This window comes from Phocoena phocoena, chromosome 1 (assembly GCF_963924675.1).
Source record: "Phocoena phocoena chromosome 1, mPhoPho1.1, whole genome shotgun sequence".
NCBI lineage: Eukaryota > Metazoa > Chordata > Mammalia > Artiodactyla > Phocoenidae > Phocoena > Phocoena phocoena.
Window position 1 is genome coordinate 107,973,984 of NC_089219.1, and position 27,792 is coordinate 108,001,775.

Sequence of the window (27,792 nt, forward strand, 5' to 3'; positions counted from 1 at the left end):
TGTGTGTGTGTGTGTGAAGTGGTAAGTGTAGGGGGAGTACGGAAAAGAGAGATAAAGTGCCTAAAACTAGAAAATCAAGAATTAACTATATATATATATATATTTTTTTTTTTTTTTTCTGGAAGGCGGGCCTCTCACTCTTGTGGCCTCTCCTGTTGTGGACCACAGGCTCCGGACGTGCAGGCTCAGGGGCCATGGCTCACAGGCCCAGCCGCTCGGCGATCGGCAGGCGGACTCTCAACCACTGCGCCACCAGGGAAGCCCGAGAATTAACAATATTTGTCTACAGAGACAGAGGTGAATAACAAATCACTAATTAAAAGAATTTAAAGAAGTTACTTCTAGGGAGTAGGAAATGGGGGAGAGTTTCAGGGACCTGTTGGTTTTCATTACTGAGTTTATGAGTTTGACTCTCTAAACTATGTGCATATATAAGCTTGATAAAAATAAATACTAAATAAAAAAAGCTTTTTCTATGTTGTAGTTTTTCAAGTATTTTACCAAACTGTTGTCTTTTGAATTTTGTAGGGGAATGGCTCAGCTGTGGCACCCAGGTGACCTTGTATGTATTTGCACAGGCCACACCAGCCAAGGCTTGAACTAAAACTATTCTGAATCTTACCACAAGGCAGAGCACCTTGTGATTGTCCCAAAGCAAGAGAGGATGGGAGGGTTGTGGAGAGTGCCAGGAGACAGCTTCCATTCCCCTCCCTGTCTACCCTGGGACAGTTTCTCATTGCCCTTCAGGTTCTAATCACATATGAGGCATTCTGCTCACCTCCTCGTCCCTTCCCTGGGGACAGCTGCAGACTGTAAAACTACTTAGCTGCAGTCTAGAATTGGCTTCTCAATAACAGGTATCCCACAACTTGCATTGTAGTCACTGACCCCTTTTGTTTCAGTGTCATCCCTTTGGATGTGTGGGTTGAAGGCCCAGGAAGTCTATACCTTCAACTACTCTTCCTTTTGCTGTCTATGTAAGTAATAAACTTTCTGAATCTAAAAGTGACTTGTTATAGCTTTACAAGCTGAATCACTCAGGCCTTGGCTTTGCCAGATGTTGAGTGCTTGCTTGATTTTTTGCTAAACGAATTCTTAAACTTTTTATGTAGCTAAATGTATTAAACTTTTTCCTTAGGGATTTTGAGTTTTGTCATGCTTAGAAAGGATTTTCCCTACAAGACTAAAAATTTTTTGAAAAAATTTTGGGGTATTTTTTGAAGGAAGAAAGGTGTAATTATTCTTCTGCTTATGAGCTGAACAGAGATGCAATGAGCTCCCAGATAACTTTGTGGCACATTCCCTGAGGCTCTCTGAAACCCAGACCTGCTGAGGACTGAGAGGGTTTCCTGGGACCTCCCAACTCAGGAACCCTGGGCTCTAAGAGGGGGATGTAGCCACTAAACAGATGGTGTGACATCCCAGGCCTAGCAAGAGTGGAGAGCAATTACTAGACCTGATTGGGCAAGGGGAGAGAGCTGTTCCTGGAACCTGGGAAAGTGATAGTTGTAGGTAAGGCTGTAACTGTAGTAGAGTGCCACTAAACAATAACTGTGGTCTTGGGGGGTGGTGGAGAACACAACTACTGCCAACCTGCAGGAAATAATTACCCTGACCTCATATTCCTCCTACACTCCCATTCCCAGTTAGTGAATCCCATTGGCTGTAGCCAGCAAGAAGTCAGTGGGTAGAGGAGCCCTTTTGCACAGTTCAAAAAGATTAACTTTCTGGGGCATATAATAGGATGGAAAATGATGAGAATGTATCTGGAGGGACAAATGCAAAATACTCAGCAATTTTCATTCTTGTGATTAAAAAAAAAAATCCCATATACTCCCTCTCCTCCGCCCACACTGCTTCCCCTGTTATTAACATCTTGCATTGGTGTGGTACATTTGTTACAATTGATGAACCAATATTGATTCATTATTATTAGCTAAAGTGCATAATTTCCATTAGGGTTCATGCTTTGTGTTGCATAGTTCTATTCCTGAGATTTTAATTGTGAAAGCATCTCATTATGAGGTGAGTTTTAGTGTCAAATAGGTTTTTCAAAAAAGGTTTTGTATTTCCTGAATTCTTTCATTTATTTGACATCTGTTTGTTGTCTTTAGACCTGTATGATATCTGGACTGGAGATATGTATGCATGTATTTGATTCCATCTTTTTTCCCTCTGATCATTATAAACCCTAGGTTAAATTTTCTTCCAATCATTGTTTGTCAGAACCTTATTTTCTTGTCAGAGCTTTCCAACTTCATTAAAGCAAAGTTCTATAACTGGTATATGTTTTTCATACCATAGCTAGAGTCTCTTTTCCACAAAAATGCTGGTAATGTGAATGAAATTTCAAAATGCAGGGGTTTTAGTTTCTTTCTTTTCGTTTTTGTTTGTTGGATTAATATCTGTGAATTTCTAGCTCAGATCAGACAAGCAGACAATGGAAGAAAGAAGCAAAAGAAAATCCTTCGGAACCTCTGGATCATGATGCTTTAAGAAGTTCACAGAGATTGTTGCTTGCCCAAGCTCCCAGAGGAAAGGCTGTGAGTGTGGTTAATGGCCTGCCTCGTGGCTTCAGCATCCTATAGTCAAGTCTGAGTTACAGCTGGGTTTGTCTGAGGTTTTTAATATATACTTATAAAGTAGGTGACTACTTTGTTATAAAAATAATAAAGTCATGCCTGTTGACTTTATTGAAAATAAAATTGTTTTATTTTATTAAAAATAAAATTGTTTATTAAAAACCACCAGGTTGGTATTATTTGGCCTTTGGGAACTGGGAGCTTGAGTAGTGGAGGTGAGAATTTTCTCAATGTATGTACCTTTCTATAATCCCTTGATTTTTCTATTCACACACACACACACACAGTGCCTCCAGGAAGAAAGAAAAGAACTGCTGGACAAGTTCTCTCCCACCTTCATGTGACTGTTAAGTCTGTGCAATCTGGTCACCATAAAGGCAGTTTAGACACTTGAGGAATGTCTCTCTGTGTTACCACCTATTCTGCACTGAATGTTGTCCATCCCAAATTCCTATGTTGAAGCCCTAACTCCCCAATGTAATGGTATTAGGAGGTGGAGCCTTTGGGAGGTAATTAGGTTTAAATGAGTTCATGAAGATGAAGCCCCCATGCTGGGATTAGTACTTATAAAAACAGAAGAGACACCAGAGTTTCCTTTCTCTGCCATGTGAGGATGTTGTGACAAGGTCTTCTGCAAGCTGGGGAGGAGGCCCTCAACAAGAACTGAATTCTGTCAGCACCTTGATCTTGGACTTTACAGCCTCCAGGACTGTGAGAGGTGGCGAATAGATAACCTAAAGTTGCAAGTAGCTAGCAAGGACTTCGAGGAAGCAAAAGGTGACGTCTCTGGGTGGGTTTGAACCACCAACCTTTCGGTTAACAGCCGAACGCGCTAACCGATTGCGCTACAGAGACGTGAGGGTGTACTCCCCATAACTCGTTTCCTGATTCAAGAAATTGTTTTCCAACCTCTGGCTGGGGACATCCTTAGATTCTCATATTCCGGAAGCCGAGGGTGCGCGCGGGAGACATTGAAGCCAAGAGTTGGTGTCATCGGGCACGTTTGGACATCGATAGAACGTTTGGGAGTCAGCTAGGGGACTCTGACCGCCCAACGCCAGATCGATAGCCTTCCCACCTGCTCCCCGCCTCAACAGCCGCCCGGCTCCAGGTGACGACCGCAGCCTCCCGGGCTGAAGTCCACGTTACCATTCTTAGCTTCGCTCGCCGTGAGTCCCCACTTGACCCTGTGGGCGCGCGTGCGAAGGACACGAACCAGCTGTGCCCCCACTGCGCTGCCCACGTTCTGCGCCTCTCTCTAGATGTGGACTCCAACCGGCAAGACCTCAGAACTGCTCGCGATGCAGCCCGCCCTCCAGGACAGGGCCTCGCACCCAGTAGGCACTCAATAAATGCCCGGTGAAGGATGCATTCTGCCGCAGGGTTTTAGGCAACCAAGAATTACAGTGTGTGCTTTAAGCTTTTAGGCCTACGAGTAACTCCGGAAACGGAAGGCTGGAAAGGTTTCTCAAAGCCGGAGGCGCTTTTATTCCCGCAGCTGACTGAGAACAAGGCAAAAGTCTTGACTTTGGACACGTGCGTCCCGGGACCGAGCGGAGTTCCCCACCCTGGACTACGACTCAGCCTCGGTCTGGGGTCGTCCGTCCTGAGGGGTTGAATAGGGAAAGCTGAGGAAGAGGAGAAGAAAGCGAGTGGGAGTGGAGGCAACCCAGTGACGGACGGGGAGAGAGCGAGCTAGTGCTCTGGCCACTGAAGGAAAAGGCGAAAAGTAAACGGAAAATGCCTATTTTCGTTAAATAACTTTGATTACCCTCCCCCTGCCTCCTCTTTGTCAGCCACCGCGCTGACCATGATTGTGTACTGTTGGATGCTCTCGAATCCGAATGACTGAGGTTCCTCTTTGAAACGCTTGGTTAAAGACCGCAACGCCGTGAGATGTCACCGGAGTCCAGATCTCGGAGCAGGTGGCGAGGCGCCCCCGGCCCCGCGCCGTAGGGGGCGCACAATCCCCTGCTCACCGCTGGAGGGTGAGACAGGACTCCGACTCCGCCCCAGCCCTCCGAGGCCGGGAGTCGGCTGCGCGCCTCCTCTCCCCCTTCCCCTGCGCCCTGTGCCTTGCGGAGGAATGCTGAAGAATGTTATCCAACCACTTGTACTGTCGGGTAGAGGCACTGTCAGAAGCAACCGTAGAGAGATACTGATAAAAATTCTGAAGAACAGAACGTCTGAGTAAGCTTAATCTCATTCCTGGAGCAGACTGAGTAATGCTGACTGTTTACTAAAGGTAGGATGATGACAACTGTAGCTTTAATCCCACATAAATAGAGCTGGAAGTCCACAATAGCTTTGTAGTCATGTGCGGGCTACCTGCAAGCATGCACTCAGGTTTTTTTTCTCAATAATAAACTTAGCTAATACTCAGTTGGTCAACATGAGTGCTCCTTTGAGTCTTGATTTCTTATTTCCCCAACAGCCCCACAGAAGAGGTGGAGGATGTACAGGGCTGAAGCACCGAAAGGGCACTTGGCGCTGCCTGAATTCTCCCTTGTGACTGAAGACCTTGGAGAAAAGCATTCACGATTGTCGTGGAAAGTTAGAAAATTCCAGTAACAGGACTAAGGAGGTGGATCCGGTAAACCTCGGTGGGACCTCTTGGGATGAATTGGAAAAGACCCTTTTATCCTGGACGTCCTTTCCATTGAAGTCTGGGGTTCCATCTGAGCGGAAATGAGCACAGGGAGAGGCCGTTGTAAAAGTCCCAGAGGAGGGCGGAGTCGCTCCCTTAACCCGACCCCACCTCTGCGCAGCAGTTTCTACCCACTACCCCGGTTCCTCCTTGAAGTCGGAAGTAGGACGATCGTAGGCCTGGTCCGTGACCTACTGCCGATGAGCCCTGGGCTGGAGGAAATCCGTTAAACTCTCTACAAACCTATTTCCTCATCAGCAACTCGCCGTGGTTGCCTTCAGTCTTGGCGCAGACATCTTCCATTTGGGCAACTGATACCAAGCTGGTAGGGAGAAGAGAAGCTCACGGCTTTTCGTCTTCCTGCTAGCTCAGTTTGTAGCGTGCACGACTTCTAATTTCAAAGGCTTGAGCATAGCCCAGCTTCCAGTGCGTTTTATTTGGTTTTCTTTGGATTAGTATCCGCAGTTGCAGGGCTGTACTGCTCCCCGCAGTGGCCACGAGAGGGCACGTGGTCCTTCTCCTTGGAACTCCGTCCCAGGAACCACTACTTTGTCTCAGTTTGGTTAGTATAGAACAGTGATGTCCAGTAGTTCTAATTCCTCTGAGACCGGCAGAACCCAAGATCTCTTATTTTTCACCACCTCAACTTTAGGGTCATCTTGGGTCGAGGCACGGGAGGTTGACTGTGTAAGCTCAGCCTTCCTGCTCATTCTATCAGACTGGGGAAGCCTCACAAAGAAAACTGTATTTGATTCAACATACTAAAATTCATCATTCTCACCCCAGGACCTAGAATAGTGGATATAAATAGGAGATGTTCGATAAATATCTTTTTTAATAAAAAAATTCATTATTCTGAGAAGGGTGTGCAGGTTTCAGCAGATCACCAAATGAGTTCTTGGTAGAAGAAAGATTAAAAACCCAAACATATGGAGAGAGACATTGGTGGGACGAAGACCCAGGCCCCGGGTACAGCCTAAACACAGGCAGGGTAGAAGTGGGAAGGAAGACTCAGAGGGAAGAACGGCAGAACTGGGAGGAGGAAGAGGAAAGGGGAGGAAAGAGATGGATTCAAAGGAGAACTGTATTCACTGGTCTCTGGTTATATGACAGCTGGTCTCTCTGGGCTTCCCCAGGCAACCATTGTCTTTTAAGGTAGCCTCTCACCCTTCCACCCATATGATTCTGGGAATTCTAGCATTTCCTATTAGGTCTACGAAGCCTACACCAAGTCCCCTCTACCGGGACCAGTACTGGTCCCTTACAGATAGTCTTTTACTAATCCTTTCTTTTGTGGTCCTAGGACAGCCTGTAGGGGAGGCAAACTTCACCTCAACCCTCTTAGGGTCTCCAGCTAGACCTGAGAATTAGATTGACATAAGACAGATTAAGAGGAGGAAAACATCCAGATTTTCACATGTACATGGGAGCTCCAATAGGAAAATGAAAACCCAAAGAAGTGGCTAGGCCTAAGTATTTTATATACGAGGTTGAACAAAGAGAAGTGATCATGGAAAAGTAAAACACATTGGAAGACTAAAGGAAGATACGAGTTATTTAAACAAAGTCTGTTTGTGTGGATTTCTCTCGGCCTTGACTTCCTGTCTCTGGTGACAAGAATGATTGTACTTGCTGTTTTCCAAATGCTTTTAGCTCAAAATAATTCTTATGCCAAATTGGCATACTTTGGAGTGGCATATAGTCAAAGCATTGGAATATAGCCAAAGAACAGGATCCTCAGCCCAGATGTCCTTGTGGTGCTGGGGAGTCACCATGCTGAAAGTGAATCCAGCAAGCCTAGATTGGTTTAGTTGTGCTTGTTAATAAAGTAAAAACAAAATCCTTGGACCAGGTCATTTTAAATGTGGAAAACAGTGTTCAAATTATTTAGACATCAGTAATGCGTGCGATTAAAACTTAATTTTAAGGCACTGAAAAGAATCCAGGACTTCCACCTACAGCTATAGTATAGTAATGCCACCAGTTTAGTCTTCTTGCTGTAAACAACTATAAAAATGGACAAAATATGTGAAGCACCTGTTATAGACACTGGACAGAGGCAGTGCAAGACTATGATTGCCTGAGAGAGGGTTGTGGAAATGACCTGATTGTGGTATATAGCAAGCTGGAATCCCAGCAGAGCATGGCGTTCACACCGAGCTAAGGTAGATATCAGAGGACAGCTGAAGCAACTGGAATCTGCAGAGAACCAGAAAGGAGAAGACAGTTTACAGGCTAGTTTTCAGAAATCCATACTGGGTCTCCTGCCAGTCATTTGCTGAGTGCTGGGCTGCTCATGTGTGGAGAGCTACTACCAAGGCTTACCGGACAACAGATGCTACAGGATGGAAAACAGAACAGAGATCTTAGAAGTCTCTGCTGGCAACATTGGAATTCAGGCTTTGTTAACGACTCTTTACCACCCTGAGCATCCAGTTGATACTCCAGAAAGGCTGCTCTAGGAGTAAAGACCACAACCTAGTGTGAAGCCTACTCTTGATCCTCCCTAAAACAGGATAAAACCAAGACCTGACAAGATGAGCAGGGTTTGGACGTTGAGTCACACCAAAGAGGGCTTTGGGAAACACCCTGGACTTTCCTCAGATCTACTGAGAAACCATTAATCCAGTCCTACACATGTTCAAGGTCACTGGCCAGTAATCAAAGTGCGTAGTAGAACAAATGTTGATACTCTTTGGAGGAAGATATCAGAATCCAGAGTCTCTACATTGCATCATTCAAAGTGTCCAGTAAACTATAAAAAATACTAAACATGCAAAGAAACAGAAAAACGTGACCCGTTCAATACATATTCTTAAAAAGGAAAACAAAGCAGGTAAAAGAAACCAACTCCAAGATGTCTCAGATGTTGGATTTAGCAGACTTTAAAGCAGGGTTGCATTTTATGTGTGGTTCAGCAACGTGGGTTCCACTCATCATGGCTAATCTAGCTACAATCACTAGTGGTGCCCAAACAGTCAACAGCAGAGAACAACTCCGCCCCTGATAATGACAGCAGTCCCTAAATCGTTGAATAGAGACAACTAGATGTTCACATTTATCTGGCTGAATTTTATTTGTTGATAGTAGCTAAGAAGACAGTTATAGATATCACTGACAGTTGCAGAAAGGAGGTCCATAACAGGTATAAATATTTCCTTATTATATTACTAATAGTTTTATATGTATCAACCAATATTTTTCTCTTTTCCTCTTTCATCTCACTACCAGCTAACAAAATCTGTTGCTAGGAGTTAACTTTTAATCGCAGTATTTATTACAGCATACCTAAGGTAAAAAGAATGTGACTCTGCTGGAAGAACAAAAAACATTCAAACTTTACCCTCTTCTGTGGAAAAATTGGCATGTTTTCACTGTTTGAGATAAGCATAATTTTGTTATTGGCTTTGTTTGAAAGTTAAGAATGGCTACCAAAGGAGGAAAAGGAAAAGATATATAAATATAGATATCTCCCTGTATATGGATGTCAAGTGCAGAAGATGTTTTTTGTGCAAGATTCGTGTCAATATTACTAGGCTAGAAAAAAATCTCCCAGAACTCCCTTTTCCGCATAGTTCTGGGTTAACTTCAACCATAGGACATCAGCCGAGACTTTGAAAACGGAAATGGAAGTGGCTACCACATTCATTTGGACCCTGAAAAGGTTAGAGAAGTCACCAGCGCTTTTTACTACTTGCACATGCAATTTATCAGCTGATAACAGGCAGGCTTGCAACAACCTAGAGCTCCTCTCACATTTCTTCCTACTGCTCTGAATCGTTGACCCAGCAAGGTGTTCAGCTTCTGGCAAACAGCAGTAACAAAACACTCTTCTCGGCCAACAGCAGTAACAGAACACTCCTATTTTTAGACTTTGGACACTAGAAGTAGTAACAGACCGACGAGAATTCCAATTTTTCTTTTCTTGATAACTTCATTGAGTTTCCTGAAGCATCTGCTCACGATCCTGCAAAACTTTCCTTGCCTCTGATCTCACGCAAGTCTGTGTGGTAAAAAGCAAAACTTTCCAGACACAAACGTAAAACAACTGAAATTTCCTAAATTTTAAGGTGTAACAAGGAAGCACAGTGAAACTGAAAAAAAAAGAACTCAGCATACATACCAGAACAAAAACTCTTCTTCACTTTCCACGCCCCGATACGTTGCATTATCAGACATCGGCCCTCTCTACTACCTTCCAGAAACACAGCAGAGAACTGCAAAAAAAACTGCAAAAACTGAATCTTACCACTTACGGGTGTTAGTAGTATTATAACGATCTACAGCTATTTCCCCTTTCACTGACAGTCACTGACTTGGCTCATTCAATTACCTAAAAACAAATAACACCCCCTCCAAAATAAAACGAAAACGTACTTATGGAAAATCAGTAATACCCCACTCACCGTACTTCAGTTGCTGTACCTTAAAACACACAGTTAAACCCACAGTTAAACCTCAGGTAACACTCACTGACACTGTCTGGTAAAATAGACCACAATCACAGCTCAAACTACTTCCAACAAAACTAAAATTGACGCTGTTTTTCATATGTCGAAATAACCAGGGGAAGGCGCGAACACAGTCCCCCACTACCACAAATTTTGCAGTCGAGTTTTTCACATTTGGGGAAATCGGAGGAGTCAACAAATTCGAAGTACAACGGCTAAGCCTCAGGCTGGGAAAACCACCTTCGCGATCATGATATTTTCTCTGCCAGGTAAGTATGAATTATGCTTCCTCGGCCCTGACACACCCTCAGACGCCTTATACTGTACACACACGGTCACTTTCCTCCCCGCAGCCCCGAGCCTTCCTGCCACTTCCAGACAGCTGATCCATGCACTTGCAACCAACAGCCCTCGATTCACTTCCACACTACGGGAGATTATGTCGTCTTTCACCACCAGATCACGAACCAGCAGACGCTGCGCTGAGATATCTACATACGACACGCCCCATCCGTCAAGCCAACGGGAATTACCGCTCCCATCCAGCCCACGCCCCGCCCTACTCCGCACCTCCCTCCTCCCACGCCGTCCAGCCAAGCCTACCAGAGGGCGGGCGCCCTCTGGGGGAAGTGACGTCGACCGCTCGCTCTTTTCCTCCCACCCGCCCCCACCCGCCCCCACCCGTTGGGGCCGTGCGCTGGTGACTGGGTGCATATCCTCCGTCCTGCCGAGCATCTGTCTGGCGGCCTGCTGAAGCCTGAGCACCTTTTTGAACTGTAACGGCTTTCAATGCGCAGAATAGAGAACATTTAGGAGTCCAGGGGAAACCGGTTCCTTTCAAATACAGTTGCCTTTGTGATGTACTATTGTGTGTACGTCTAGTAAAACGCATTAACCATTATGACTGGCGGTGAACTCTATTCCATCTTGAAAGTTCAATTTCATTCATCGGAAATTTCATTCATTTTATTTCCATTTTCAGGTGTTGTTTTGATAATATCTTCGAACAGATCTTAACATCTATCTACTACCCTCTGTCTTACTGAGACAGGCTGGCACCTGGGACCCTTTCCTGCAGTGTTTGCACCTGGACAAACTGGGGCAGAAGATAGATGGGCCCCAGGCTGAGCAGTTGGAATCCGTCCCCTGTGGACAGATACTCCAAGGTAAAGCTAATAGCAGCAGCAAGGTGGAGCTGAGTCCTACTTGGATAGAATATCAAGAGACCACATATTTCTTATTCTTGAGGTCAAGGAGACCTCCCAAATTATACATGCTCAGAAAGGTTCCTCTGGGGTCAAAAGGGAGGGAGGGAGCCACTCCATAATAGGTGATGTCAACCTCCCCATAGGCCTCTGGGCCAGAATCTATCTTGGCAAAAAGATGCACACGCATGTCGGGAAGGGCGCTAGGACAGGTTAGGTGTGAAAAAGAATCGAGATAATTGGCTAAAGGTAAACAAAGACCCAGAAGAAATGCCCTATATAAGTGAATTGAATCACCTCTCTGGTGCGCTCTTCCTCATTTGGGAGGATGGCCACACCCTTTATCTCGGGTGTGTATCTCTGCCTTGCTTCCGTCTTAAACTGTTTCTCTGTGTGCCCTCCCACTTGTGCTGTGGCTCTAAAAATAAACTTTGAACCTGTTTTTACAGTTTTTGCCTCCTTGAAAAATTCATTTTTCAATATGGGCAAGAGCCAGGGCAACTTTGCTTCTAGCCCTAACCCCTTGTGGATTGGTGGCTAGGATTCCTGCTTTTCACCCAGGCCAGCCACGTTCAACTCCTGAGCAGAAAACAAAGATCTCAATTCAAGCCACCACTGGCTGCTATCTCCTCGAGATCAAAACGTCTCCTCCTTCAACAAAATACAAAGAAACAATATGAGACTAAAAATAACTGCGTGCATGCTCCGTTGGGAAGAATTATGAACAACAAGATACAAAAAGACCAAAAACCTAACTGCCATCTCTGAAGAGCTGGTAGCAAAAATAGGGAGCTGCACATGCCCCCTGCACACAACACCACCAAATGGATGGGCAAACCTAAGCCACTGCCCAGCCCAACCCCGGAACCCACCCCTATCCTGGCCCCATATAAGGAACCAGCTGGCCGCTGCCCCTGGCCCCCACCTCCAAGCAAGGGAACCTGTTATTTGTTTTCCTGCGTCAGGGATCGCAGTAAAGCCTTGCCTGAATTCCTTGTCTGGCCTGTTATCAATTTCTATTCATTAAGAAAGGCCAAGAACCCTTGGTAAACAAATAAGCTGAAAGCAATCAAACAGCTAGTCCGGATAGGTAAATTTGGTGAAGATGACTAATTAATCAGGTAAACGCTTTTGGCTATGTGTGGATGCTCCAAAAATTCTTCAGAGTTTAATGGTGAAATGAATGTGGCGGCTTCGGCTTTTCTTTGTGTACGACCTGCCAGTGTCCTCCCTTTGGCACCTGTGAGTTACTTCAGCCTAATTGAACTACTTTCCTCATCAGAATTCCTCAATTTCATATACCCTCCCCCTTCCTTGACATATTGATTCTTAACAGAGCAAGATTTCTTCGTGAACACTTTGCCGCAGTATGAACAGTGGAATGTCAGCTTAGGGTCATGGTTGTGAGCAACATATAAGTAAGTACTCAGACATCCGATACTGAAGGGAAGCCAAAAATCTGAGGACAGCAAAAATATCCCAGTAACTACTTTGAACTTACTTTTCCTCCTAACCCAGGACAAAGCAGAAGAAAAAGTATCAACATCACTTTAACAATAACCAAGTGGCATTAAACTTTTAAAAACTGAGGCATAATATGCATAAAGTACAAAGAGTAACAGTTCCAAAACCATTACCAGTGTACACCAACCTGAATAACCTGAATAACGAAGCAGTACCCAGACTAAGGTATGGAAAATTACAAGGTCACAAAAGGCTTCCTTATGATTCTTCCCGTGCAAGAGCTCGGAGTAATCACACACATACCCCTCCCAACCTCTCTGCCTGTTACTTTCACATAAATAGAATCACAAGAAAACACGGGGTTTGAGGGGGGGAGGGGCATGGGTCTGACTTCGACTCGATATTATATCTATAAAATTTAACCATATTTTTCATGTAGTTCTTTGTCTCTGCATGTATTCCTTGTAAGAATATAACCCTACATAGTTTTCTACTATTGAACACTTCAGTTGTTTCCAGCTGAGGATATTCTGAAATGGTACTAACCTTCTTTTACAAATTTTGTTGGACATACACGTTTCTCTAGGGCACCCATTCCAACAGCCAGCACGCAGACCCAGGCACTTTGTCTCCAGAGCCCTTCCCCTTGGCCACCATGCTCACGGGTAACTGAGAAAACTTCACTGAGATTTGCATCCCTTCCTTGTTCAACCTCCAAGATTTCAAAAGGAAAAGAAGATTGAAAGGTAGGCCTACAAAACTCCCCAAACTAGTTAATGAAATGAAGAAGAAGAAGAGGAGAAAGAGGACACAGGACCTTTGGAGAAGCCACAACGTTAGACGCAGAGAGAATGACGATGAGCTTGTTAAACACATACTAACTGGAAACTGTCTATTTAAAGACTAAGAAGGACCTATCTTCCAACAATTGAAGGCCTAAACTTTCCCTTTCCATGGCAGTCTCCACCCAAGAATACATTTCAAAGCTCCCAATATAGTGTATACAGATGTGAATATGAAAATCATACTTCAACACTAGTAGTGAAGAGATTATTTTTGAATTTGGTTTATTTTTTATACAGCAGGTTCTTATTAGTAATTTTATACATATTAGTGTATATATGTCAATACCAATCTCCCAATTCATCCCACCACCACCAACCCCTCTGCCACTTTCCCCACGTTGGTGTCCATGTGTTTGTTCTCTACAGCTGTGTCTATCTTTCTGCCCTGCAAACAAGATCACCAGAACCATTTTTCTAGGTTCCACATATATGCGTTAATATACGATAGTTGTTTTTCTCTTTCTGACTTACTTCATGGAGTAAAGAGAGTTTGAATGAGTTAGCTCACATGGTTCCTAATAAAAATGGGAAACAGTTATTAGGAAGTTGTCATTAAAAAAGACAGGATTTATAAAAGAGCCAGAAGTGAGAAGAGAGGAAACACACACACACACACACACACACACACACACACACACACACACTCACACACACAAAGCCTGAGAAAGGGGAGTTTTCCCTTTCCTTGAGGAACAGATAGCTGAAAGCCATCAAACACCTAGTCTGGACAGGTTAATCTAGTGACGTTCCGAACTAACAAGGTAAACGCTTTTGGCTATGTGTGGATGCTCCAAAAATTCTTCAGCGTTTAGTGGTGACGTGAATGTGGCGGCTTTTCTTTGTGTACGACCTGCCAGTGTCCTCCCTTTGGCACCTGTGAGTTACTTCAGCCTAATTGAACTACTTTCCTCATCAGAATTCCTCAATTTCATATACCCTCCCCCTTCCTTGACATATTGACTCTTAACAGAGCAAGATTTGATCATGAACACTTGCTTCTCTCTTTGCCGCAGTATGAACGGTGGAATGTCAGCTTAGGGTCATGGCTGTGAGCAACATATAAGTAAGTACTCAGACATCCGATACTGAAGGGAAGACAAAAATCTGAGGACAACAAAAATATCCCCGTTAGTACTTTTAACTTACTTTTCCTCTTAGCCCAGGACTAAGCCGAAGAAAAAGTATCAACATCACTTCAACAATAACCAAGTGGCATTACACTTTTAAAAACTGAGGCATAATATGCATAAAGTACAAAGAGTGTACAGTTCCCACACCATTACCAGTGTACACCAACGTGAATAACTGATGGAGCAACCTGAATAACTAAGGTGTGGAAAATTACCAGAGCACAAAGGCTTCCTCATGACTCTTCCCATGCAAGAGCTCAGAGTAATCACGCACATACCCCTCCCTACCTCTCTGCCTGTTACTTTCACATAAATTGGATCACAGGGCAGGCACTGGGTTTGGGGGCCTGGAGGGGCATGGGTCTGACTTCTTTCACTCAACATTATGTCTATGAAATTTAATCCAATTTTTCACACAGTTCTTTGTCTCTGTGTGTATTCCTTGTAAGAATATAACTCTCCATGGTTTTCTACTGTTGGACATTTCAGTTGTTTCCAGTTGAGGACATTCTGAAATGGTATGAACATTTTTTTGTGACTTTGGTTGAACATACACATTTTTCTAAGGCACCCCATTCCAGCAGAATAATGCCAATGTTGACTTTAAAATTAATACTTTTAGGGGCTTCCCTGGTTGCGCATTGGTAAAGAATCTGCCTGACAATGCAGGGGACACGGGGTAGAGCCGTGGTCTGGGAAGATTCCATGTGTTGTGGTGCAACTAAGCCCGTGCACCCCAGCCACTGAGCCTACGCTCTAGAGCCCGTGAGCCACAACTACTGAGCCCTCATGCCACAACTACTGACACCTACGTGCTGAGAGCCCATGCTCTGCAACAAGAGAAGCCACCACGATGAAGAGTAGGCCCCAATCACTGCAACTAGAGAAAGCCCTCGTCCAGCAACGGACACCCAACGCAGCCAAAAACAAAGAAGCAAAATAAATGCAAAAAATTTATAAATATAAAAATAAATAAAAGTTGGGGTTTTTTTTGTTTTTTTCCAGCAAAAAGTGTTTATTCAGGAATAGCGGAAGAATTGCAATTCAGGACAAGCAAGCTATAGCAAAAGCCATAGGCAAGTCCCACAAAGGACAGGAAAGAAGCTTACTTTACAGAGAAAGAGGAGGGAGCTGAGGGAGGTTGTTTTGAAACCAAGCCCTTTGAAGAAAAGTGAAAGTTCAGGGTGATGACGGTTTCTCATTGCCAAGTTGCTGGTTTCCTGCAGGAGATGCAACGTACATGTTTTTCTGTTGGAGCCTGTAATCGATGATTCTTTCCTATTGATGCTTCTTCTGTCTGGGTCTGTAACTGATGATACTTTCTGTCTTTGGATTTGAGTGGTACCCCATGAGAGCTCCCACTTCTGGTCTCCCGACTTCATTTTAGTGACGTTTCCCTTTATTAGTTTTCAAACCTGTCACAAGGAATTTTGAATTTTCTAGTTTAATCTATTTTAATGTTTTAGGAGACTTACTACATCAAAATATTATCATTACAACCTGTGGCCCTAGCAACTTTCAAGTGTTCAGTAGCTACATGTGGCTTGTACCTATCATATTGGAGAGCACAGGTCAATGGTATAGCACAGCTAAAAGTACGATTTCTGGGCCACAGCATATAACTGTGTATGTATGACTCTCAGTTGATGGTGCCAAAGTTATTTCCAACCTGTTGAACTTTTTTATACCCTTTCCAGAAATGAATAAGAATTTCCAGTGCTCTCCATCTTGTCAACATTTGGTTTTGTTTGTCCTTTTATGTTAAAAGTAAGCTTTATTGAGGGGTAATTTACATAGTAAAATCTGCCAACATTAAATTATTCTACATTCTTTTCAATGATATCATTTCTGTGCAAAGCTGGATTTTGGTGCTTGCTGTGATAAAAAGCAAGGGCCATGCAAAAAATGAATGTGTAACGAGAAGCAAGGAGGCGCTTTGAGAAGGTTTCAGAAGCTGTGCAGTGTGCATTAAGGTTATGATTCTGCCGTGTCAGAGCAGTGAAAACACAAGCCACTCTACTGAACTTTTGTCAAGAGAACACATAAGAATAGCCACAGCACCAGCCGCAAACCTACAAAATATAGAAATATATGTGAACCCAAAAAACAACAGTATTCCCCAACGAAAGTGCTGATGTGAGCCAACCTATAAGGAAATTAGGGCAAACTGGAAGGACAAAAACAGAGAGAATTTTCAGGCAACCAAAGATGATTCGTTAATTAAATCAATTTAATGTTAGTCAAAGGATTAAAGTTAACTCTTGAACTTGCAATTTAAACTGACACATGATGGAACATGACAATGTTGGAATCATATATTCGTATATATGGAATCACATATTAGATGACACCTAAAAATATTTACCAGAAATTGTAAGTGGCATAATTGAGTCGTCTGGTTTCTAGAATTACAAGTAGTCATTCCTCTTTAAAGATATTAGTGTATTTAGTGTACTTGACTAGTATATTTAATATACTTCAACAGATAAATTTAAATGATTAGACGTTGAAATCTTAGTGAATATGTTTGCTTATTTAACCGGTACAACCAGTATAGGAAATTTAGGAAGTCCAACTTAACTCAGATGTTCAAACCAAAATAAAGCCAAGACTTACATACTAGAATATTATACTACCATTATTTTCTACATTATAAGATAATCTGAAAATATATTTATAGTCATTTTTAGACCAAAATTATTAAACCAATCTAAGTTTTGTGAGTAACCTCGATAAAAACACACCACATGACATAAACATTTTAAATGTCATTATATATAAAATGTATAAATTATTTAAATTGCTTAAAAGTATAAAGGGTCATCTTTGTAATCAATTTCACTTCATTTCTCACTGTTGTTCCAAGTAATCAAGACCATTAATTTAATCTACGGCTAAATCTGTTATTGTTCCTTGTCACCAATTCAACAACAAAATTTTTCCTTATATAAGTACCACATTGAAAACATACGTAGTAAAGCGTTTTCCCCTGTAATTCTTAATTTTCTTATTTTAAATTTATGTAAGTGATTATTACTATTCTGAAATTAATTGGGGAATTAATTTTTAATTCATTTAAATTTTCAGAGGCCTGTTTTGTCTATTGTCTCCCAAGGAAGAGAAAGTATATTTATTGTTTCTGAGAAAATATACTTAAAGGAAAAAAAAATTAATCAAACTAGTGGGCATTATTTAACGTGAAAGCAGAGGCAACGATATGGATTAAGAGCAATTGACAGTGAGGGAAACAAAATGAAATAAGTCAGCCACATTAGGTCCTTGAAGGAAGCTCATTAATGAAAATCGGAGTACTTCTGTGATATGCTTTTGAGTCTCCAGGGCATGTATCTGTGCATGACATCATTGCTCCTCATCCATCTGTATTAAGGACTCAACTGGCTTACATTTCTGGAAGGTTTAAATCTTGACTTGTAGGGTTGTCACAAGTGCTCATGTTGCTGACTTTGTTGCTTGTTTGTAATGATATAAATGTCTTTCCTCTGCTTTCTGTAGTCTGATTTAAGTAATCCCTAAAGGACATTTGTTTGAATTTTTTCAGTTATTCAGAGACTTGAGTATACCAATGAAAGAAAGCTGCGTATTCCATCCTAAAATTTCTATATTCTTCCTGTATTACTCCCCTTTATTAATGTGGAGCTCCATATGAGGGAACCATTTCATTCATATTAAGATCATCCTTATTGTAGCTCCTACACTTTTGCAGTTATTGACAAGGATTGCCTTGGCCCATGCGGTTTTTACCAAATAGAGGAAAGACAAGAGGTGGACAGCTTCTCACTGCTGTGGTGTCACATAGCAGGAAATACCAGAATCCTCAGGACAAGTATCAGATAAGAAAGACTCATGGTCCAGATTAGCTGTCATCTTCTACCTAACAGGGAATAGATCCCTGTCAAACACCACCCAACAGGGATTATCCCCAGAAGTTCACTTCCTAAAATTAAAACCAGAATCCCGCACTGAGAGGAGAAATTAGTGATGCACAAATGAGAGAGAGAGAGAGAGAGAGAGAGAGAGAGAGAGAGAGAGAGAGAGAAAATCCTTGTCCAGTAACCACACAGTACGAAAAAGCCAAAATACTCAATTTCTGCGCATGAGATTTAACAGAACAGAGCAAATGTGAGCTAATAACTCTAAGGATCCAGGTCTGAAGCAAGAACCTGTGGGGGGGCAGGATTCTGTTGGCTCCCACGATGTGTCTTAGATGGGCTAAGTTTTATAGTCACATCCAAAAAAAAAAACAAACAAAAAACTGACAAGGAATAACATAGAAACACTTATTCCCCTTTTTATACGAGGAAGGACAGGCATTAGATTGTTTTCATCAAATTAAAAGTATAAGCAAATTTTATAAATAAAAGAGAAAAGGGGAGAAGGGAAAAACCTCTGGGATCAGCGAGATTCTTCTCTTTGGATAAGTTGCTTGGCAGGACGTTACCAAAGAGGTCATTCTGGGCAGTCTTCTCTGGACCCTGTTGACTAGGTCAGCAGAGAAAACAATTCCAGTTCTTGGAGGATTTAAAAAATATTGAATGTTGAGCTTTCGAACATATGCAATAGAATATCTCTGTGTAATGCCCACAATGTCCCTCTGTTGTCCTTCCCCTTACTTATGTCGGGAGGGCACTGCTCCCTTTATTAGTTAGACTATCATAGAGAGATGTATACAAAGATTGCTGTGTTGGCAAGTAAATGAAGAAAGGGACATTGAAAGACTGGAAAATAAAATGGCATATGCTTCAGTCCCACTTCTGTGGGAGGAAAATCTGAAGGATTTACCAACATTAGAAACATTAAAGGTAGCACTTGCACTTCCAGTTCCCTACGCTATGGAAACACCTGCACAAGTGGTCAGAGGTGTGTGTACGATAACGATGGTTGCAGCATATTCGTCATCGTGAAGCCATGAAACCAAGTAATACACAACCATGGAAGAAAGGCCTTTATCAGAAACAATGCAGAGGAGAATTATGATGATGGGTTCACTGCTGACATCATTCATAGAACAAGTACTAACGTTCACAGATGAAAAGTTTAAGACACATAAAATATTACTTTCTTGTCCAAGTCTATAGACTTGGCCGAATAAAGACTATCCCACCAGACCGTAGATTTCTGGATCTCTTTCAGGAGTCCGTAAGTTAGGCAAGTATAGAGTCCAGTAGAGACGACAGACAATAGAGCTGGGAAAAGGAGTGTGGCCCAAGACTGGCAGCAGTCGTGAGGTGGACAGGACCCCGAACGCAGTTCGGTAAACTTTGTGGGAGCAGATGTACAGGTAATAATCAGCATGGAACACCGGGAATGGTAATCAACACGGAAAACCTTGAATTGGTTCTAAAACCTCTTCCACCGTCCCTGTGTGGGCTCGAACCAAAAACCTTCCGATTAACAGCCTAACACGCTATCCCCCTGAGCCACAGAGACAGCAGCACGTGACTCTTCTGGACTCTCTATGGAGTAGACACTTACTAATTCCCAAGGTGTGCCACCTTTCTCGCAGGAAAATGGTACCGCTTCCAAAGCCTCGGAAGAACGGACGGTTTAGAGAGTTAATCACACTGGACCTGAGACTGGGTCAAGGTCAGGAAAAGACAACAGTAAGCACTATTATCATAGGACAGCCACCCTTGCAGACAATTGTGACAAGCACTTGAGAATACTCCCCCTGCCTTTGACGCATTCATTTCCCATCTGCTCCTCTCATCCTCCCACTCACTACAGGGAAGGATTCGTCACCTTTGTGTCCTGTCAGAACCCTTTACGCTCCCTGCAGGGCACAGAGATCCAGGCAACAGCCAAGGGGCAGCTGCACTTCCCCGAAGGGCCTTTCCCGAGGTAGGCGGTTCCAGCGCGCAGGCTGACCCAAGACCCCACTGCCCGCCAAGGCAACCGGGAGGAGACCGGAGGGCAGCCGGTGCGGGGGGATTCCTACTAGCACAGAACGTCTCCTGCCTGCACTTCGCGGGGAGCTGAATAAAACTCCTCCTGAAGCTTCTCTACAGCCTGAAGAGAACGGATTTCAGGTCCCTGAAAGAGCAAGGGGGCGTCCCCGCGAGGACAAAGGCTTCCCCTGGTCTTGGAGGACAAGTCCCGCAGAAGCTGGCTTTGAGAGACACGCCAAACGAAAGGAGCAATCTTGAGTGGAGATGTCTGCAAGGAACTCTCAAGTGGTGTCGCCATTCTTATATACGGAGAGAGAGTGAGAAACCCAACGTGGGAAAGTGTTTACTGTGCACTTACGTATAGAATATACGATGTTAATACTCTTGCAACATTTTTGTATGTTTCAAAGGGTTTGGGTTTTGGTTTTTAATGAACTTTTGGAACTCGAGTCCCCGATGCTCTTGGGATGAAAACTCTGTAAGTAAGTCTTCGGGTTTGTAACATGCAGGGAGAAAAGAGCCGAGGCGAGAGCTGGCCAGCCCAGGCTATTCATTACATCTCACCTCCTCCAGCCTGCGCGATGTCAAGGACCCTGAGGCCGGGACTCACCGGCATTTGGGGACTCGGTGCAGAAGCTCTTCTGCATCTGAACCTTGAAGTAAAACACAGCTCTGCTAGGGGCAGGAAGAGGAAGATTCCTCCCAGTGGACATGCTGAAGTGGAAAAAAACGGGGGGGGGGGGGGGGGGGGGGGCGGGAAAAAGCTTCCCTGACCGGGAATCGAACCCGGGCCGCAGCGGTGAAAGCGCCGAATCCTAGCCACTAGACCACCAGGGAACCGCTGAGGACCTTTGACTTAGCATCTCCAAATGAAAATTGTAAAACTAAAGATTACACTTCAGAGACTCGGAGAGCAGGAACGGAGATTTCCCAGAAGCCCAGGGCTGAATGCTGCTGTGCAAGGCTCCCAGCCCTTGCCCGGCTGCTCATCGCTCTTCACATCTGCAGTCCTGGGCGACGCTGTAGGCTCTGAGACAGGACACAAGGTCCGTCCTGGTCTAGCTTCAGTGCTGTGTGCTGTCGAGCCAAGGTCATGCTCTCTTTCTGAACCTCGGTTTTCTCTTGAGTCAGGTGCCAACTGCGATGTCAGCAGGTGATGGGCGGATCCGTCCACTTGCTGATGTCTGCCCTGGCCCCAGGGGCTCTCCTGGTTAACGGCACCGGTACGGGCTCCTTCCCCTCCGCGACCAGCTCAGTTCGTGGAGCCTGACATTGTTCATTTCCGTGTCTTTGGCTCGAGTCCCCGGTGCACAGCTGGGTTCGGTCTCTTTTGTTCCGTCACGCAAATCAAACTGTTGCGTTAAGTGTGCCGAGGTGGGGGAAAGCCAAGTGTGAAGGGATGAACTTGTGTGAAGCCAAGCCAGGGATGAACTCCTTGGTTTCCAGAGACATAACTCGCGTGAACATGTGCAAGACATTTAGGCGCCTGCTTAAGAGGTGAGGGGATTTCCGGATGTAAAAATGAGCCGGTCAGCCTTGTCCTTTGCGCACTTGGGTCAGCTGGCTGTGGCCTGGACTCCGCAGTGACTCAGAGCGGAGAAAGGAGGGCTGGCTCCTAGCGCTGAGCAGGTTCTCAGGCAGCAACGGAACTCCTGGCCTGTACCTTGGGGATGGAAAATGCAGCTGCGCCCACTGCCTCAGCCCCTGCCTTTCGCCCGTTTTGCTTTTTTGAAAAGGAAGGTTAAAGTTTCAGAAAGGAAGAACGTTTGTTTCCGCCCGGTTTCGAACCGGGGACCTTTCGCGTGTGAAGCGAACGTGATAACCGCTACACTACGGAAACACGGCAGGTGCTACAGCTTAATGACACACCCCTGAAATTCGTAGTTCCTGCCACTACTGTCCTAGTCGCCAACTTTTTAAACTGAAGAATGAACTTTGAACCCCCAGATCTCTCAGGCAAGGAGTCAGCGGCTTCCAAGAGGGCGTGGTTTTAGGGTTCCGAGCCTGCCCTGAAGGGAGGACCCCTCGAGCCTTCCACAGTCGGCCTTTGGGCTCCCGCACCGACCGCAGAGTTTTCGGATCCACAGCTACGCCCCCGAGTGCAGGGGTCGCCCCCGCTGACTCCTCAGCTCCCAGAAGCCGCGGGAGCCGGGGGTTCGCGCAAGTGCCCTTTGGGTCTAAGGCGAAAAGGTAGAGAATTAGGTTCATTCCAGTGAGCTTCTCTCTCTCTGGAGCTGATCCTGTGGGCCCCAGCTGCATTTCTCCAAAGGCTTCAAACAGAATTCCTTTAATCCACACTTGACTTAGTCGTTGTAAGGGTGAATGCTATAGCTTGCTACAAACACCCCGTCATAACTGAAGGAGGAAATGTACAACTTCCAGGTAAATTCTATTTACTTCCTTTGATTTTTTCAAACAACAACAACCAAAGAGACATGTCACTGGGACATACTTGCACTTTTCTTATAATACTTAAGGGTATGTCTGACTATCTACGAAAAACTCTTGCTATAGAAACATGTGCAAGAGATTGTCTACCATGAGCTAAACAATCGTCATACCTCCCCAGGGTCCAAGAATCTGATGAAGCTGGATCCAGTGCCCCACTGCCTTTAGATCACCAGTTAGATGACCATCCAAACCAACCAGTTTTCCAGATGCAGGTCACTAATATGAGGGAGAAGAGGTCAGCTAAACATTTAAACAATCGTAATTTACTCTGGGGAATGTTGAAGGTCAGCAGTGGTACAGTTAGAAGGGGAAATAAAAGACTTCACAATAAGGATAATAGCCGCTGTCTCGAGCTTTACTGAGTGACCAGCACTATTCCTCAGTGCTTTACTGTGGAATAACTTACTAAGTCCACATAAAAACCCTGGAAGATAGTGTAGGACTTTACCACCCCTTGTTGCAGATGAGAACACCGAGGCACTGAAAAGCTGAGCTAACCTTTTTGGGGTCTAACCCCCGTGACAGTGAGAGCCAGCAGTCAGACCCAGGCACTTTACCTCCAGAGCCCTTCCCCTTGGCCACCATGCTCACGGGTAACTGAGAAAACTTCACTGAGATTTGCATCCCTTCCTTGATCAACCTCCAAGATATCAAAAGGAAAAGAAGATTGAAAGGTAGGCCTACAAAACTCCCGAAACTAATTAATGAAATGAAGAAGAAGAAGAGGAGAAAGAGGAAACAGGACCTTTGGAGAAGCCACGACGTTAGACACAGAGAGAATGACGATGAGCATGTTAAAACATACTAACTGGAAACTATTTAAAGACTAAGAAGGACCTATCTTCCAACAATTTAAGGCCTAAACTTTCCCTTTCCATGGCAGTCTCCACCCAAGAATACATTTCAAAGCTCCCAATATAGTGTATACAGATGTGGATATGAAAATCATACTTTAACTTTAGTAGTAAAGAGATTATTTTTGAATTTTTATTTTTTATACAGCAGGTGCTTATTAGTAATATTATACATATTAGTGTATATATGTCAATCCCAATCTCCCAATTCACCCCACCACCACGAAGCCCTTTGCCACTTTCCCCACGTTGCTGTCGTATGTTTGTTCTCTACAGCTGTGTCTCTCTTTCTGTGTCTCAAACCGGTTCATCTGAACCATTTTTCGAGGTTCCACATATATGCGTTAATATACGATATTTCTTTTCCTCTTTCTGGCTTACTTCAAGCAGTAAAGAGACTTTGAATGAGTTAGCTCACATGGTTCCTAATAAAAATGGGAGACAGTTATTAGGATGTTGTCATTAAAAAAGACAGGATCTATAAAAGAGCCAGAAGTGACAAGAGAGGGGACACACAAACACACACACACACACACACACAGACGCACACTCACACAAAGCCTAAGAAAGGGGAGTTTTCCCTTTCCTTGAGGAACAGATAGCGGAAAGCCATCAAACACCTAGTCTGAACGGGTTAATCTAGTGACGTTCCGAACTAATCAGGTAGACGCTTTTGGCTATGTGTGGATGCTCCAAAAATTCTTCAGCGTTTAGTGCTGACGTGAATGTGGCGGCTTTTCTTTGTGTACGACCTGCCAGTGTCCTCCCTTTGGCACCTGTGAGTTACTTCAGCCTAATTGAACTACTTTCCTCATCAGAATTCCTCAATTTCATATACCCTCCCCCTTCCTTGACATATTGATTCTTAACAGAGCAAGATTTGATCATGAACACTTGCTTCTCTCTTTGCCGCAGTATGAACAGTGGAATGTCAGCTTAGGGTCATGGCTGTGAGCAACATATAAGTAAGTACTCAGATATCCGATACTGAAGGGAAGACAAAAATCTGAGGACAACAAAAATATCCCAGTAAGTACTTTGAACTTACTTTTCCTCCTAGCCCAGGACAAAGCCGAAGAAAAAGTATCAACATCACTTTAACAATAACCAAGTGGAATTAGACTTTTAAAAACTGAGGCATAATATGCATAAAGTACAAAGAGTGTACAGTTCCCACACCATTACCAGTGTACACCAACGTGAATAACTGATGGAGCAACCTGAATAACTAAGGTGTGGAAAATTACCAGAGCACAAAAGGTTCCTCATGACTCTTCCCATGCAAGAGCTCAGAGGAATCACACACATACCCCTCCCTACCTCTCTGCCTGTTACTTTCACATAAATTGGATCACAGGCCATGCACTCGGTTTGAGGGCCTGGAGGGGCATGGGTCTGACTTCTTTCACTCAACATTATGTCTATGAAATTTAACCCTATTTTTCACGTACTTCTTTGTCTCTCTGTGTAGTCCTTGTAAGAATATAACACTACATACTTTTCTACTGTTGGACATTTCAGTTGTTTCCACTTGAGGATATTCTGAAATGGTACGAATATTTTTTTTGTGACTTTTGGTGGACATACACTTTTTTGTGGACATACACATACACCCCATTCCAGCAGAATAATGCCAGTGTTGACTTTAAAAATAGTACTTTTGGGGGCTTCCCTGGTTGAGCATTCGTTAAGAATCCGCCTGCCAAGGCAGGGGACACGGCATCGAGCCCTGGTCCGGGAAGATCCCACGTGTTGTGTAACAACTAAGCCCATGCACCCCAGCTACTGAGCCTACGCTCTAGAGCCCGTGAGCCACAACAACTGAGCCCTCATGCAACAACTACTGATGCCTGCACGCCAAGAGCCCATGCTCCACAACAAGAGAAGCCACCACGATGAAGAGTAGCCCCAACCACTGCAACTAGAGAAAGCCCTCGCCCAGCAATGAAGACGCATCACAACCAAAAACAAATAAGCAAACTAAATATAAAAACTTTATAAATATAAAAATATATAAAAGTTGTGTGGGGGGGTTGTGTTTTGTTGTTCTCCAGCAAAAAGGGTTTATTCAGGAATAGTGGAAGAATTGCAGTTCAGGACAAGCAAGCTATAGCAAAAGCCATAGGCAAGTCCCACAAACAAAGGACAGGAAGGAACCTTACTTTACAGAGAAAGAGGAGGAAGCTGAGGGAGGTTGTTGTGAACCCAAGCCCATTGGAGAAAAGTGAAAGTTCAGGGTGATGACGGTTTCTCATTGCCAAGTTGCTGATTTCTTGCAGGAGATGCAACGTGCATGTTTTTCTGTTGGGGCCTGTAATCGATGATTCTTTCCTATTTATGCTTCTTCTTCTTGAATTTGTAATTTAAGCTGACACATGTTGGAACATGAGAATGTTGGAATCATATACTCGTATATATGGAATCACATATTAGATGATACCTAAAAATATTTACCAGTAATTGTAAGCGGAATAATTGATTCATCTGGTTTCTAGAATTACAAGTATTCATTCCTCTTTAAAGATATTAGTATATTGAGTGTACTTGACTAGTATATTTAATATACTTCAACAGATAAATTTAAATGATTAGATGTTGAAATCTTACTGAATATGTTTGCTTATTTAACCGGTACAACCAGTATAAGAAATTGAGGAAGTCCAACTTAACTCAGATGTTCAAACCAAAATAAAGCCAAGACTTACATACCAGAATGTTATACCACCATTATTTTCTACATTATAAGATAATCTGAAAATATATATATAGTCGTTTTTAGACCAAAATTATTAAACCAATCTAAGTTTTCTGAGTAACCTCGATAGAAACACACCACAGGACATAAACCTTTTAAATGTCATTATATATAAAATGTATAAATTATTTAAATTACTTAAAAGTATTAAGGGTCATCTTTGTAAACAATTTCATTTCATTTCTCACTCTTCTTCCAAGTAATCAAGACCATTAATTTAATCTACAGCTAAATCTGTTATTGTTCCTTGTCACAAATTCAACAACAAAATTTTTCCTTATATAAATACCACATTGAAAGCATAAGTAATAATGCATTTTTCCCAGAAATTCTTAATTTTCTTATTTTAAATTTATATAAGTGATTATTACTTTTCTGAAATTAATTGCAGAATTAATTTTTAATTAATTTAAATTTTTAGAGGCCCAACTTGTCTATTCTATCCCAAGGAAGAGAAAGTATATTGTTTTGTTTCTGAGAAAATATATTTAAAGGGAAAAAAACTCATCAAACTAGTGGGCATTATTTAACGTGAAAGCAGAGGCAACGATATGTATTAACAGCAAGTGACAGTGAGGGAAACAAAATGAAATAATTCAGCCACATTAGGTCCTTGAAGGAAGCTCATTAATGAAAATCGGAGTACTTCTGTGATATGCTTTTGAGTCCCCAGGGTATGTATCCGTGCATGACGTCATTGCTCGACATCCATCTGTACTAAGGACTGAACTGGCTTACATTTCTGGAAGGTTTAAATCTTGACTTGTAGGGTTGTCACACGTGCTCATGTTGCTGACTTTGTTGCTTGTTTGTAATGATATAAATGTCTTTCCTCTGCTTCCTGTAGTCTGATTTCAGTAATCCCTAAAGGACATTTGTTTGAATTTTTTCAGTTATTCAGAGACTTGAGTATACCAATGAAAGAAAGCTGCGTATTCCATGCTAAAAATTCACTATTCTTCCTGTATTACTCCCCTTTATTAATGTGGAGCTCCATATGAGGGAACCATTGCATATTAAGATCATCCTTATTGTAGCTCCTACACTTTTGCAGTTATTGACAAGGATTGCCTTGGCCCATGCGGTTTTTACCAAATAGAGGAAAGACAAGAGGTGGACAGCTTCTCACTGCTGTAGTGTCACATAGCAGGAAATACCAGAATCCTCAGGACAAGTATCAGATAAGAAAGACTCATGGTCCAGATTAGCTGTCATCTTCTACCTAACAGGGAATAGATCCCTGTCAAACACCACCTAACAGGGATTATCCCCAGAAGTTCACTTCCTAAAATTAAAACCAGAATCCCGCACTGAGAGGAGAAATTAGTGAGGCACAAATGAGAGATAGAGAGAGAGAAAAAATCCTTGTCCAGTAACCACACAGTATGAAAAAGCCAAAATGCTCAATTTCTGCACATGAGATTTAACAGAACAGAGCAAATGTGAGCTAATAACTCTAAGGGTCCAGGACTGAAGCAGGCACCTGTAGGGGGGCAGGATTC

General features: G+C 43.3%; 3 non-coding genes across 3 annotated transcripts; all 3 read right to left on the reverse strand.

Moving 5' to 3' along the window:
- Positions 1 to 3,363: 3,363 nt before the first annotated feature.
- TRNAN-GUU (transfer RNA asparagine (anticodon GUU)) lies at positions 3,364 to 3,437 on the reverse strand. Its single transcript has one exon. It is a non-coding gene; the product is annotated as a tRNA-Asn (tRNA).
- A 6,356-nt stretch (positions 3,438 to 9,793) lies between these two features.
- On the reverse strand, positions 9,794 to 9,957 carry LOC136140857 (U1 spliceosomal RNA). The gene has a single exon (XR_010657673.1). It is a non-coding gene; the product is annotated as a U1 spliceosomal RNA (small nuclear RNA).
- Positions 9,958 to 21,997: 12,040 nt separating this feature from the next.
- Positions 21,998 to 22,070, reverse strand: TRNAV-CAC (transfer RNA valine (anticodon CAC)). The gene has a single exon. It is a non-coding gene; the product is annotated as a tRNA-Val (tRNA).
- Between the last annotated feature and the right edge of the window lie 5,722 nt (positions 22,071 to 27,792).